Raw genomic sequence first — 16,017 nt, 5'->3', positions numbered from 1 at the left:
CACCATTTGAATGACAATGCTTATCAACTTGGCGGGGGGGAGTCCCCTCAGCCTCTAGGAGTCGGCTCCTATGCACCCCACATAATAATAATAATAATAATAATAATAATAATAATAATGATGATGATGTTATTTATACCCCACCCATCTCTGGCTGGGTTTCCCCAGCCACTCATTGTTGTTGTTTAGTTGTTTAGTCATGTCAACTCTTTGTGACCCCATGCACCAGAGCATGCCAGGCACTCCTGTCTTCCACCGCCTCCCGCAGTTTGGTCAAATTCATGCTGGTAACTTCGAGAACACTATCCAACAATCTCGTCCTCTGTCGTCCCCTTCTCCTTGTGCCCTCCATCTTTCCCAACATCAGGGTCTTTTCCAGGGAGTCTTCTCTTCTCATGAGGTGGCCAAAGTATTGGAGCCTCAGCTTCACGATCTGTCCTTCCAGTGACCACTCAGGGCAGATTTCATTCAGAATGGAGAGGTTTGATCTTCTTGCATTCCATGGGATTCTCAAGAGTCTCCTCCAGCACCATAATTCAAAAGCATCAATTCTTCAGCGATCAGCCTTCTTTATGGTCCAGCTCTCACTTCCATACATCACTACTGGGAAAACCATAGCTTTAACTATACGGACCTTTGTTGGCATCCATACAAATAAATTTTTCTTATTATCACAACAGCTTTACGAGGGAGATCACTGCCCCCTCCCAATTTTTAGCTAGACAGTTAAGCCTGAGATAGTGACTGCATTCAGACATAACAGCAGAGCTAACCCTAGTTTATTGATATATGTTCAGGAAACCATGAGCCTTTTAGTCTACATGCAAGTTCCTTCCCCTTCCTTCCTCTGTATATAAGGGGCAAAAGTTGGAAGCATTTGCTTTTCACAAACAGGAAACTATACTTTGTTGTTGTGTCTGAATGTGGCAAACTATGCTTTGTACAAAGCAGAATCAAATCAAGGTTTGGGGTCCTGATTTCTGGCAATCTGTGTGGAATCTGTGCTTTGTACAAGCCATAGTTTACTGCATTTGAATGCAGTGACAAACTACGGTAGTTGCAGCTAAGTAGAAGTTGGAGTTTTTCTTCTCATGCATGGGGGAAGGGAGGAGGGATCAGCAAGCGTGAGGCATTTCGTGTGCAAGAACTGGCAACCTATGGTTTGCTGCTAAGTCCAAATGCAGCTAGTAACTTTTGCCCTTTAATTCCTCCAAGTAAGGCTGAAATCCTCTACCCACTTACCTAGGCACAAGCCCCACTGAACTTAAAGGGACTTACTTCTGAATAGACATGAATGGGATTCAGAGGAATAGTATATTGTCTCCAACAGGGGAGGGGGAGCATAGCCACTGTGGCTGGTAGCCCCCAATAGCCGTATCCCTCCGTGGATTTGCCTATTCAAGTCCACCCAAGTTGGGAGCCTCCTCCCCAACAGCTTGTGTGTTTGGGGAGCGTATTATAGATTCAGCATTTGATATTGCAGGGTTTATGGTGTCCCTTCTGGACTCTGCAGTGGATTCCTCATCCAAGATGCGCTAGGTGCCAACTCTTTTTCATTTGTTTGGATGGCAGGTTAGAACATGGTTGTTTGCTTAGGCTTTTGGAAACGACTAGTGTGTGGCTGGGATTTTTACAGAGATGCTAGTTTTAAGCAACTTTATAATTTTATCTGTTCGAATGTTTAGCATTATGCACTTGTCCGTTTACGTACGTTTTATTGTACCCTGCCCTCAGATCATGTTGGGCTATGAATATTTAAAATAAAATTATCAGACAATAAGACAAATACCCAGCAGAGGGTGCTATGACATTACAGCTATAATCTTGGTAGGTCGTTCGTTGCTCATTTTGGGTTTTCCAGGAATTGAGGACTTAAAAAAATGTAGTAACCAGAGGTGGCCAACGTGGCATGTTGTCCCAGATGTTGTCAGGCTACAGTTTCCACCATCCCTCACTATTGGCCATAATAGCAAGGACTGATGGAACCTGCAACACCCCGGATATGTCTAGTGAAATGGATCTCCTCATTTTTAGCTCTCTGTTGACGTCTCATGGTGGCCTGAGCATTGTTGTTGTTGTTGTTGTTTAGTCGTTTAGTCGTGTCCAACTCTTCGTGATCCCATGGACCAGAGCACGCCAGGCACTCCTGTCTTCCACTGCCTCCCGCAGTTTGATCAAACTCATGCTGGTAGCTTCGAGAATACTATCCAACCATCTCATCCTCTGTCGTCCCCTTCTCCTTGTGTCCTCCATCTTTCCCAACATCAGGGTCTTTTCCAGGGAGTCTTCTCTTCTCATGAGGTGGCCAAAGTATTGGAGCCTCAGCTTCAGGATCTGTCCTTCCAGTGAGGACTCAGGGCTGATTTCCTTAAGAATGGAGAGGTTTAGTCTTCTTGCAGTCCATGGGACTCTCAAGAGTCTCCTCCAGCACCATAATTCAAAAGCATCAATTCTTCGGCGATCAGCCTTCTTTATGGTCTAGCTCTCACTTCCATACATCACTACTGGGAAAACCAGAGCTTGAACTAGACGGACCTTTGTTGGCAAGGTGATGTCTCTACTCTATATAAAAGGTTTCTCAAAAACTTAAACTGATGGTCTGTCTTGTTAACCACCCAATTGCTTCCTTGAGCAAAATCTCACTGGATGAACTAGGATACTTCATCTCATTTAGAAAGCTCAGACTCAGGTGGATGTACAAGGGGAAAAGTCTCAGCACTTTTACTCCCTCGAGTAACAGGGCTAGGAAGCAGAATGGAGGCAGACAGGGTTTACCTCGTTCAGAAGGATCTCTGTTGCAACCTGCAGGGGGCAAGCGCTGACTTCAGTGCCACTGCAGCAGCTGTAGCCTTGATGATGTTGATTTAAGCACCCAGAGACCATGCAGTCTTCTGATAAACTAACAGACCTGGTCAAGGACTGCGAAAGAGGCCAGGTCATGTCCCCGCACAGCTATTGCAAGGAGAATGATGAATTCTCTCCTGATCTTGTGTCAGGCCAGTCACTGAGCAGGATCTTATCTGCTCTGGATACTTCCAGCTCCCATAGGGTCCTTGATGGTCTGGCAAGGGCTCAGATCAGGCACTTGGACAACTGTCAGTGGGAAACAAATATTGACAGTTAACCCTTTCTAAAACGGGAGTAGACCGGAATTGGGTCAATGACTCGTAGGAATTATAGTGTACAAAAGAACAACAACTGCTGAGTCTGCCAATGTCCTACCAGATGATACAAGCCCAGCACTCTTGTCTGCTGCATTACTCTGGATTACTGACGTTCATAAAAGCTTGTGCTAGAATTAACATTTTTGTTCTTATAGGTTTTGATAAACACATGACGGATGTAAGGAAGTTGCAGTTTTCAGCACTTTATATTATATTTTATTTATTTTTTTAAAAAAAGAAGTCTAGTGCTTCCAAGACAAGGACCTTGATATTGCAAATATGAGTCAGTCAGTACACAGTGTTTTCTACGTATGTTGATGACAGTCTGGGCGTTTTCTGGGGGTACAGTCCAACGTTGCACTAAAGTGATAGTCCCATCATTTCTGCTTGCCAGATGGATCAACCTCTCTTCTCCCAGTATGCCCTTTGGTAGCTGTTATGAGAATTCTAAGGTCTAAGATATAAAATAAATGTTCATAAATGTACCAGGCAAACACATACATAAATATATAAACCACATGTCTGAAACACTACAGGAAACCAGTCCTAAAGCCATTTTGACTCTTTCAGTGACCTCAAATATTCCTCTGCAGTTTGGATGGAAATGGGAAAAGCCTCCCCATTGTCTCTGTGATCACAAATCCTGCCTTAAGGGCACATTTGGGTATGAACAGGGTGAGCCTGTGACCTGGACTCAGGAATTAAGTATTTATCATCACAAAAGGATGGCCAGGTTGTCCAGGTAAACCCATTAACAGGTTTCCTGACAGACAGGATTCTGCTGTAGACTGCCCCTTCTGTGATGTATTGCGCAGTGGCCTTGAGCTAGGTAAAGGTAAAGGTACTCCTGCCCGTACGGGCCAGTCGTGTCCGACTCTAGGGTTGTGCGCCCATCTCACTTAAGAGGCCAGGGGCCAGCGCTGTCCAGAGACACTTCCGGGTCACGTGGCCAGCGTGACGAAGCTGCTCTGGCGAGCTGGCACCAGCGCAGCACACGGAAACGCCGTTTACCTTCCCTCTATAAAGCGGTACCTATTTATCTACTTGCACTTAGGGGTGCTTTCGAACTGCTAGGTGGGCAGGAGCTGGGCCCGAAGGCGGGAGCTCACCCCGCCGCGGGGATTCAAACCGCCGACCATGCGATCGGCAAGCTCTAGGCGCTGAGGTTTTACCCACAGCGCCACCTGTGTCCCATGCCTTGAGCTACAGGGTGGCAATTTCAAAAGTCTATATAAGGACTTGCACACCATTGTTCTGGGTTCCTCCTCCCTCCTGCATGGTGAGTGGGGTGAGACCCTGTTGCAACAGTTTAATAAAGATCAGGCTTACTAGCTGCATTGCTTCTTAATATTCTCTGGTTGGCCTCTGTTATTTTCACCTACCAATTTTCGCCTACCTATATAAGGACTCTAGGGACATGGGTGGCGCTGTGGGTTAAACCACAGAGCCTAGGGCTTGCCGATCAGAAGGTCAGTAGTTCGAATCCCTGCTACGGGGTGAGTTCCCATTGCTCGGTCCCTGCTCCTGCCAACCTAGCAGTTTGAAAGCACGTCAAAGTGCAAGTAGATAAATAGGTGCCGCTCTGGCGGGAAGGTAAACGGCGTTTCCGTGCGCTGCTCTGGTTCGCCAGAAGCGGCTTAGTCATGCTGGCCACATGACCCGGAAGCTGTACACCGGCTCCCTCGGCCAGTAAAGCGAGATGAGCGCCGCAACCCCAGAGTCGGCCACGACTGGACCTAATGGTCAGGGGTCCCTTTACCTTTACCTTTATAAGGACTCTATATGGCTCTTGGGTACCCCATAAGGGAAGGGAACAGTTTTTTCTTATAACAGTAGCCTTATCCTCCACGAGTTTGCCTAATTTCACAGCTGTCAAAACTGGTGGCTGTCACTATAACCTGTGGGGGCAAATGCCATTGGCTGTGTAACTGTGTGACAAGTCGATTTGACACTTCTAGGTTTCTCTTCATGGAAATGTCCTGCCCAGGGTCCATAGACAGAGTTGCATGAAGATCTAGAGTTACTCAGAGTCCTTGGGTTGTGGCGGACTATAACGCTAAAAGGGGGGGGGGAGAAGGGGGGGTTGTTAGACAGAACCAAAAGAACTTGGCCTCCTTTGATTACAGAGATACGGTGAAAAGCAGGCATAGGCCAACTCGGCCCTCCAGATGTTTTGGGACTACAACTCCCACCATCCCTGACCACTGGTCCTGTTAGCTAGGGATGATGGGAGTTGTAGTCCCAAAACATTTGGAGGGCCGAGTTTGCCTATGCCTGGTGAAAAGGGTGGATAGGATTTTTCTCTCTGTGTCCAGCTAATGCGTTTCGCTTTGCCTGTGGTCAGCCAGCCAAGGACAGGCAAAGTTTGGCTTTGCGTTTGTCACCTAACAAAGCATGTCTAGAATCCCGACACTTCAATGCTCAATTCTCAGTGTGTTGCTAACTGGCTATTTTACAACTTAATTTGCAAGGGCTCATTGCCTCATTCACACTTGCGGTTTATCCCTGCTGATCTGCCATTCAGTCTTAGCTGGAGTGTGAACACAGCTGCTCAGGCAATTGACACTTAATGCCACATGCATGCGAGATCCGGCAGCTTTTCTCCCCAGATTAATTAACCTGAAATAACTTGGGAGACCCATTTCATATTGGCATGCACCAAACAGGTGGACTGTCTAGGCAGCTCCTTAGCTTGTCTTTAAGGTGCAAGGCCATGCAAACTTACCTAGGAGCAAGCCGTGTTCAACAGAGTGGGACTTATTTCTGAGTAGGCACGCATAGGATTAGGCTGTTAAATACCATTTTAGGAGACTTTGATCTTTCATATTTTTCCCCCCAGCTGAATTCTGCCTTTCCTCCAAAGGGCTCTGGGTGGTGTGCAGGGTGTGATTTTTCCATTTCATTCTAATGATCTTATGAGGTGAGCTAAGGTTCGGCTTAGTCATGCTGGCCACATGACCCGGAAGCTGTATGCCGGCTCCCTCAGCCAGTAAAGCGAGATGAGCACCACAACCCCAGAGTCGTCCGCAACTGAACCTAACAGTCAGGGGTCTCTTTACCTTTTTTTAAGGTGAAAAACAGGGACTAGTTTTTTATCTCTCTCCTTCCACCCAAAAGCTGTGATAAGGTGGTGAGAAATCATAACCAGCAGTAGAATGAGCGAGAAGGACCTTCTCTGTAGTGGTGCCCTCTCTGTGGAACACTTTCCCTTCAGAAGTCAAGGAAATAAACAACTATCTGACTTTTAGAAGACATCTGAAGGCAGCCCTGTATCGGGAAGTTTTTAATGTTTAATGTTTTAGTATGTTCTGATATATGCTGTGAGCCATCCAGAGTGGCTGGGGAAACCCAGGCAGATGGGTGGGGTATGAACAATGAATTGATTATTTATTTATTTATTTATTTATTTATTTATTTATTTAATTTATTACCCTTTCACCTCACACACAGCGTTCCCAATGCAAATTGTGCCCCTTTTCATTCTGGGGGCTGGGAAAGAGCCCAGACTTACAGGCTGCTAGAAGACTCAAAGCAGCTGCTTCTACCTTAAAGAGGAATTTGATGAATTGTTATTTGGAAAGGCAGCATTTACATACTTTAAAATACAGTGGTACCTCGGGCTAAGTACTTAATTCGTTCCGGAGGTCCATACTTAACCTGAAACTGTTCTTAACCTGAAGCACCACTTTAGCTGTTCTCATCCTGAAGCAAAGTTCTTAACCTGAAGCACTATTTCTGGGTTAGCGGAGTCTGTAACCTGAAGCGTATGTAACCTGAAGCGTATGTAACCTGAGATACCACTGTACAGGATGAGAACAGAAATCGTGCTCCGGTGGCGTGGCAGCAGCTGGAGACCCCATTAGCTAAAGTGGTGCTTCAGGTTAAGAACAGTTTCAGGTTAAGTACAGACCTCCGGAACGAATTAAGTACTTAACCTGAGGTACCACTGTAAATAGATTTGGTACTGCTATATTGTCCACAACTAGAAGTAGAGAGATAGAAAGTTGTTCTGGGACTGGGTCTGCGTACAAAGCATGTGTCTAAGCCTGCGTATTTAAAACACATGACTTTTCCAAAAGAATCCTGGGAATTGTGCCCTTTGAGGGGTAAACTTCAGTTCCCCTGATTCTTGGGGGGGGGGCACTACTTTTTAATTTGGCTCTGGATAATCCACAAATTGTTTTGCACAAGTACACAGCCGGTGGTGCCATCGGAGTGAGGCTTTTTGAGAAGATGTGTTGGGGTCACATCTTCACTCAATGCACTAGAACTGACTGACAACATCTTGTAAATAAGTAGAAAGGCCCTTGTAAGCCCATTAAGTCCAGAGTGGAAAAGAGGGATGGGGAACCTTGGCTTCCAAACTCTATAAATGAAGGTGGTGCATTGGTAGACTTAAGTAATTTTAGAACCTTTGCACACACACCCCCCATATGTTTCTGAACTACAACTCCCATCAGCCCTAGCAAGCAAGGCCGTATGCAAGCTTTTGATTTCTCCAGCATTCTTCAACAGCCTAAATAGCAAATAAATGGGCCAGTTATGTGTGTGGTTTTGACTGATGGTAATGCTATATCCCTGTCTGCTTCCTGTAAGTATCTTAAGACGGATAGACTGGGAAACAGCAGACATTCAAATTATGCTGCATTGGGTACCATTTAGTATAAATGATGTTGCATTAGAAGATCAAACCTATCCATTCTGAAGGAAATCAGCCCTGAGTGCTCGCTGGAAGGACAGATCCTGAAGCTGAGGCGCCAATACTTTGGCCACCTCATGAGAAGAGAAGACTCCCTGGAAAAGACCCTGATGTTTGGAAAGATGGAGGGCACAAGGAGAAGGGGACGACAGAGGACGAGATGGTTGAACAGTGTTCTCGAAGCTACCAGCATGAGTTTGACCAAACTGCTGGAGGCAGTGGAAGACAGGAGTGCCTGGTGTGCTCTGGTCCATGGGGTCATGAAGAGTCGGACAAGACTAAACAACAATGTTGTATTACGTACTATTTAGGCATCATGTTGCACTGATATCTCTTCTTGAGATACAGAAGCATGCAGAAGTCTGTTTCCCTAGCTGGGCAAATACAAAACCCTGCACTTATCTAGGCCTCCTGTTCTGAAGGTGAAAAACACAGGCTCCTTTGGAGGTGGATAACAAGAGAACAGAGAAACTAGCTTTTGTGTTATCAAAGGTAGAGCTTAATTGTAGGTGGACTGGATGTGTTACAAAACAACAACAACCCCAAATGAAGCCAAACTCAGTAGCTTTACTTAGCAGGTGGAGGAAATTAACATACTTAAACTGGTTACGTATTTGCAGCAATGAGGTTGGTTGTATTGGAACCACCACAATTAACCCTCTCTCACCTGTTTGCCATCAAGCCTGCAGAAGAATTTTGGAGACCTTGGAATCTTGAACATAATTCTGTGATATTTTGGCCAGCCAATTAAAGGCATCGCCCTAATGTGAAGTTTTCAGAGCAGCTGAGTCACTTTGCTTTCCCTTTCCTTTCCATGCTTCAATTTTGTGTCAGTAATTGCCATCTCAGGCTAAAAGCTATTTATTTCATGCCCACTTGCAATGCAGTGATTGGCTAACCTAGCCATTTAGCTGGAATCTTTGTAATTCTCCGAGCTTTTTAGCATCGCCAGACACTGTGATTACTGGACCAAGGAAATGATAGAAGATTAAGCTGTGCCGATTTGAAAACACCACGATTCGCAGGCCTTATCACATTTGCCCTGAGGCTGCTGAATATTGGGAGCACGCATTCAAATAGTTGTACATACCTGACCCCCTCGCACCCAGAATGGTTTTTTCCCAGGCAGAATATTTTTATAAATAATATCTGTATCACATCTATATCACATCAAGTTTACAACTGATTTACAATGGTTACTTACTCCTATGACAACTTTTGGTAGTTGCCACCACACTGTTGAATTTCCCCGTGATTACATACTCTTCAACATTTCTCCGATGAAAATAGGGACGTCCTATTCCATTATTATTATTATTATTATTATTATTATTATTATTATACCTGAAGGAGCATCTCCCCATCGTTCTGCCCGTACACTGAGGTCCAGCGCTGAGGGCCTTCTGGCGGTTCCCTGACTGCAAGAAGCAAAGCTACAGGGAACCAGGCAGAACAATTTGTTTCAATGCTATCCTTCTTTCAGACAGTGTTGATCAAAAATGGCCACATTTAGCTCCAGGATCTTGGGAAATTTTCTAGGCAAAGCACTAATGCTCAAACTGCAACATTGGGAAATGGCTGCAGCTCAAGCCTAGAGATCTGTTCTGATGTAAACAAAATCTGCTCCTTTGGGGTGTCCAAGAGCCCATGTAGAGTCCTTAAGTGGGTTCCCTATCGGTAGGAGAAAATAACAGAGGCCAACCAGAGAATATTAAGAAGCAAAGCAGCTAGTAAATTTGATCTTTATTGAACTGTTGCAACAGGGTCCTCACTCACTACATGCAGGAGAGAGGAGGGACCCAGAACAATGGTGCACAAGCCCTTATATAAACTTTTGAAATTGCCACCCTGTAGCCCAAGACCACCCCCCAATACATCATACATACATCACAGAAGGTGTGGTCTAAAGCAGAATCCTGTCTGGCAGGAAACCTGTTTATGGTCAATTACCTGGGTAGTCTGGCCATTCTTTTGTGATGGTTAATACTTTAGAATCCAGGTCACAGGCTCCCCCTATTCATACCCAAATGTGCCCTTAAGGCAGGATTTGTGAGCACAGAGACAACGGGGAGGCTTTTCCCATTTCCACCCAAACTGCAGAGGAATATTTGAGGTCACTGAAAGAGTCAAAATGGTTTTCCTATACTGTTTCAGACATGTGGTTTGCCTGGTACATTTATGAACATTTCATTTATATATTTGAGACCTTAGATTCTTGTAACAGTTCTTTAAGAACAAAATAAGTGGAACACTTCCAATTTCACTGCCAGCCATTGAACCAGGTAGCAGAAGCAAGTGTAACATGTCAACAAGGCCTAAGGACTTCAGCCTCTCATGGATCTAGCTGGCCCTGCCTTCCAAGACGTTGCCTTTGTAATTAATAGTACCAGATACGCTGCTGTGTTTCTAGAAAGCTGGCAGGGCTGAAGTTGACAGAGCCAAGTGGTTTCAGCCTTGACAAACTGTGAATGACTTCCGAACCTAAATAGAAATCTCCTCAGGGCACCATTGTACAAATTAGAAGGCACTGAGACTTGAAGCAAAGATAAATGGCATTGTTTGGGCCACGGAGAACTTATGAGGCTGTGCAGAAGCAGGAATCCTCTACCTAACATCTGATGGAGGGGCCTCTAGCCCACAAAAAGTGATGCATGTTAGTGGTTAAGGGGCCGCAAGACCATTGCCTTTGCCACCCATTTTATTATGTTAATAGTAATGTTGTTGCTGACATCCATCTGTCTCCAGAGACAATGGAGTGTGCTTTTGGGAGTGAAGTCAAATGTCTGCATTAGCAGCCCCGAAGTGACGCAGACCTGGGCGGTGTGTATGGAAGTCCTGGGCTGCCCAGATGACAATGATGCCCGGCCTTATCAATGTGGTCCAAAGGAAAGCAGAGCAATACGTTTGGCACTAGCTTGGCTGGAAGGAGTTGCTGGAAGGAGTGTACCATCCAAGGTACCAGCCAATTGGCTTGGGGACCCCAATCTAGATTTCTGTAGGGTTTAGGCCAGACATGGCCAAACTTGGCCCTCCAGATGTTTTGGGACTACAAGTCCCATCATCCCTAGCTAACAGGACCAGTGGTTAGGGATGATGGGAATTGTAGTCCCAAAACAGCTGGAGGGCCAAGTTTGCCTATACCTGGTTTAACCTTTTATTCTCCCGAAGTGGAGGTGTCGTGGTCCTATGCTGTCAGCCACAGCAGAGCTCAGTGGAGGGAGAAGCCAGCCAACCAGTCGAGTCTCAGGGGGGTACTTGCCTGGAGGCAGAGTCTGTATACAAGGTGCAGTCTAGTCCTATCCTAAGGTCAGGAGTATCTCAGTTCACATAGTCAGATGACCGGGGCCAGGAAAGCCAAGGGTCCAAGTCACAAGAAGCAGCAACGTCTGGCCAGAAATGATGAATGTTGTTTCCAACAAATACCGTATTTTTCGCCCTATAGGGCGCACCGGCCCATAGGCGCACCTAGTTTTTTTGGGGGTGAAATAAAGAAAAAAAAATTATTTCCCCCCCCAGGTGCGGGGCTGGGGCGGGGGAAGCCCGAGCTTCCCCCAACCCCAGCCCCCAGAACAGGCTGCTATCCGCAAGCCTTGGGAACTCCCGCCGGGTTCCCCAGGCTACTCAGCGCGCCCCGGGCTTTGGGATGCAGGCTGCTATCCGCAAGCCTAGGAAGCACGGCGGGAACTCCCGCCGGGCTCCCAGGGCTTGCGGATAGCTTCCTGAAGCCTGGAGAGCGAGAGGGGTCAGTGCCCACCGACCCCTCTAGCACTCCAGGCTTCAGCGAAAGCCCGCATTCGCCCCATAGGACGTACAACCATTTCCCCTTCATTTTTGGAGGGGGGAAAGTGTGTCCTATAGGGCGAAAAATACGGTAACTGAGGCTGGAAACCCTGCTTAAGAAAGCTGGAGCCTCTTCTTCAGCAAGAAGGCTGATCAGCAGCAGGTGGAGTCAATTCTGAGCAAGTGAAGCTGACTCCTGGCCCATGGCAGGAGGCAAGGCAGTGGGTATGGATTTTTCCTTAGCCATTCTTTCCTGAAACCTTTCTCGTGGATGAGTATGGCCACAAGGTAGTGGAGGTTTAGTATCAGAGTTTTTCTTCTCCTAGATGGGCTACCTTCCCAGGTTGACGAGCCCCACCTGCCCCTCTACATGCAGAAACCACCCCCTTGACCGTTGGACCTACTATTGGTCTTGTCCATCCATATCTGCTGGAGCCTGTTTTCACATACAGGGGATGTCTCTAACTCACCAAGGGTTTGAGAACCCCTGGCTATCCTCTCTTGGTTTAGCTAGCCTGTCAAAGTCATTCCTGGGGTGCGGTCACCGTTGCATGCTGGCAGCTTCTAGGAGCCACAGATGAATGCTCAGTGCAGGGTGAGGACCAAAGGTGTACAAACTACCCCAGAAGGAACACGATGTGTCCCCCACCAGAGGTACTACCCCTCCTCCAACACCCCATACACCCAATATTGATAGTAGTAATAACAATAATGCTAACCTTATTTTTTAAGGGACGCGGGTGGGTAAAAGCCTCAGTGCCTAGGGCTTGCCGATCGAAAGGTCAGTGGTTTGAATCCCCGCAGCCGAGTGCGCTCCCGTTGTTCGGTCCCAGCGCCTGCCAACCTAGCAGTTCGAATGCACTCCCGGGTGCAAGTAGATAAATAGGGACCGCTTACCAGCGGGAAGGTAAACGGCGTTCCGTGTGCTGCGCTGGCTTGCCAGATGCAGCTTGTCACGCTGCCATGTGACCCGGAAGTGTCTTCGGACAGCGCTGGCCCCCAGCCTCTTGAGTAAGATGGGCGCACAACCCTAGAGTCTGTCATGATGGCCCGTACGGGAAGGGGTACCTTTACCTTTTTAACCTTATTTTAAACTTTTGCCCTTGGCTGATGTAAAAGGTCCATTGGTAAAAATGTACATTCATCTGTATATAAAGGCCCATTCCTGAGCTCTGTCACATGATAGCAACAACAGCAATAAAAATGAAGGGACCATAAAGTTGAGGGCTATACTGCAGCAAGCATGGTCCACGATGGCGCTCATGACATTCTAGACAGGGGCAAAGCGTGCAATCACAAGGGGGAAGATGCACATTTAGTCTGAATCTCAGGGCTGATCTTAAGTATAACCTTTGGCTTTCATGGGACAAAGTAGAAAAAAGATTGCATTCTAGACCTTGAAACCTAATGAAAACTAACCGTTTCCCCCCCAAACTTGATGTTCCGGACACCAGGAAGACATTCAGCATTTACAGAGGCCATCTAACAAGACTAAAATGACATGGGCCCCTATAACTTCAAGCAGGCTTCAAAAGTCGCCGTCTTTTCCACCCCAAGCATCACTGCTTAACTGGTCATCATTCCTCTCTGTCCCAGCATTGAAGTACAGATAGTACACTAGCCAGGACTGAAGTTGGTACCAGGTCTGCTGATTAAGGTTGAATGTGATTTCCCCCTCCCCCTTTTGGCATGATATTGGCCTCGGTATTTGGGAAACAAGTGATAACTGCAAGTTCACCACCTAAGAGGTCTGTGACGTGCCTCTGTGCTCATCACTACACTGGATGCTCCAGGTTCTTTGCGGTACATTGGCCCTTGCCGTACGCTGGGGTGGAAAACCTTATTTTCTGTCAAGTGTCACATTCCCTCTGGAGAGGGAAAGAGAGGAAGAGAGAGAAGTGATCTGTTGGGCAGAACCATGAGCATCAAGGCAGAAGCCAGCAGTGGCACAACCAGAGCCAATAGTACAGTGGCACCTTGGTACTTGAATGGCTTGGCTCCCAAACAAATCGGCTCCCGAAACCTGGAAGGCTTGCGAACGTTTTTCTTTCGATTGAGTGCAGGAAGCTCCTGCAACCAATCGGAAGCCACGCCTTCCTCTTCATTCCTCTTTTTCTCACCATCCCTTCCCTCTTTCTGCTTTGGGGATGGCCAGTCATTTTGCCAAGGATCTGAACTGATCATCTGGCCAAGAGCCAGGGCTTTTTTCCCCAGCCCAAACTCTCTGGAACTCAGTTCTGGCACTTCTCAGGTGGTGGACACCATTGCCATTCTAAGAGAACAAGGGATGTGTCCATGGTGAGTTCCAGCACTTCTTTTTTTAGAAAGCTAGCACAGCCAGGAATTGCAGGGTGCCCTCCTTCCCTGCATCCTGTACTTCATCAGCCACCATGGGACATTTTGCTAGTTCAGTTTAAACATGGCTCACTTCCACTTTCTATCTCATATTTCAAAAATTGCTTATGAAAACACCCTCTGGTCCTGGTCCCCTCCTCTCCAAAACGGTAATTGTATTGTACTCCGGAATGCTCTGTGCCTCAAACCACCACCCTAAAAATGACATTTGACAGTTGAAATAAACTCATTTAGGAGTAGTTAGTTCCACAGCATGTGGTTCCCCAACATACGCAGGAGGCCTGAGTTGCTTGACTGGTGTGATGAAAACCATCCATAATTCAGTGGATTTTCGCAATGGTCTGGACTGCACGTAACACTCTCCGATAAATTAAAACCCTTTAGGTGAGAAATCCTTGCTTAAGTGGCTTGCAGTAAACAAAGGAGGCAGGAGATGGCTCCGCTCGGCTTGCTCCAGTTAATTAGACCATTGGGGAGGAGCAAATGGAGCAAGCATACACCAGGAAGGTTGACAGAAATGCCCTACAGAGCAGACAGGGCTACACAGATGGGAGATGGGCAAGTCCTTCTCTGATTGGGCTGCAGCAGAGCCAAACTCTTTGCCCCGCCAATCAGTGAATAGCTTGGTTCATTGCCGAACCAATTCAGGTAGCTGCTCAAAACAGAGCACAGCAAAGTGAGGGAGGCAGCGCTCTGGGGCTGCTTTGAAAAATTTATGCCTGGAAAACTCTGGATGGGGTCATAAGTCCATCCCATCCCCTTGGGTTGCGGGGAGCAATTTACTCTTAGGGCTTCTTGCAGGGCGCTGGCTTTGGAAGCGCACCTGCTATTTGCCCTCTAGCAAACTCACAAAGACCTTGGGAGGGCAGGTAGGCTTTTTGCTTGTTAAAGATGAAAGGCAAAATCAATCCAAGTTGCTTCACAGAGCTGATTGAAGGCAGCTAAGAATACCACCTCATCAAGCTCTTCCCTCTCTGCCCACTTGCAAACTATAGAGCCAGATCCTTAGATGCAATCAAGGCAAGCAGCTCATAAGATGGTGGAATTGTTCCTGGACTGTACCACTTCAGGCCGAAGGTGGTCACTTACATGAGTCCGTTATCTTCTGCACTGAAACCAAACAAGCCCATTCGCGGAAAACTAGATGGTTCAAGAGAATGGCTCAAGTCTAGCTTTATCCCCAGTGTGTTATCTTTCCATATTTTTCATGCGGAAGCCTGAAAATGCCACCCCTTATCTGCAGTCTGAATTAGTTCAGCCTGGAAAAGTTTTAGCATGTGGTTAACCTGTTATATAGACCAGGTTTGCACCAGAGGAGTTACTCTGCTCAAGGTTTTTTCTCTAGGTGGTTTAGTTTGGTCAGAATCCAGTATACACTTACCATAAGTAAATACATAAAAAGCTAAAAAAAAAACCTGTCCAGTAGCACCTTAGAGACCAACTAGGTTTGTTCTTGGTATAAGCTTTTGTGTGCATGCACACTTCTTCAGATACACTCTAAGCTTTTCGTGCATGTACACGAAAGCTTATACCAAGAAGAAACGTAGTTGGTCTCTAAGGTGCTACTGGACAATTTTTTTATTTTGTTATATATTTTGACTGCATCAGACCAACATGGCTACCTCCCTGAATCCAGAAGTAAATACATTACTTCTGGTAAATGAGCCACCATAGCCATGAAAAATTGTGTCTTGGGCTTTTTAGACTCATCTGCGCACTTACTATCTGAAACCAAAGAGCCAGATGTGAATTTTGTCCCAGCTCTCCTACCCTACTGAGAAAACACAGAAGGGCTGCAATATTTAATTGTTTTAATCATTAGATTATGAATCTGAAACTTTAAGCGATTAATTGGAAGGAGCTGAGACTTAAGGACACACAAGTTAAGGGCACACATTTCTTTTTTAGAACAACTTTCTTAACACCAAACACATTGTGCCCTCTGATGTTCCTGGGATGGGCTGAAGTCTTACAGAATACAGACCCTCTTGAAATTACTAATATTTGATTGGTTACTGT

The 16,017-nt window shown here is 46.4% G+C and overlaps 1 long non-coding RNA gene across 1 annotated transcript in view; it reads left to right on the top strand.

Annotated features, from left to right (window-relative positions):
- LOC310668040 overlaps positions 1–16,017 on the top strand; it is a 1,372,673-nt gene that overhangs the window by 831,965 nt on the left and 524,691 nt on the right. The window lies entirely within an intron of this gene.

The sequence above is a fragment of the Podarcis tiliguerta genome (assembly GCF_965153285.1).
Source record: "Podarcis tiliguerta genome assembly, chromosome: 17".
NCBI classification, from domain to species: Eukaryota; Metazoa; Chordata; class Lepidosauria; order Squamata; family Lacertidae; genus Podarcis; species Podarcis tiliguerta.
This window is presented reverse-complemented; position numbering and strand designations above follow the sequence as displayed.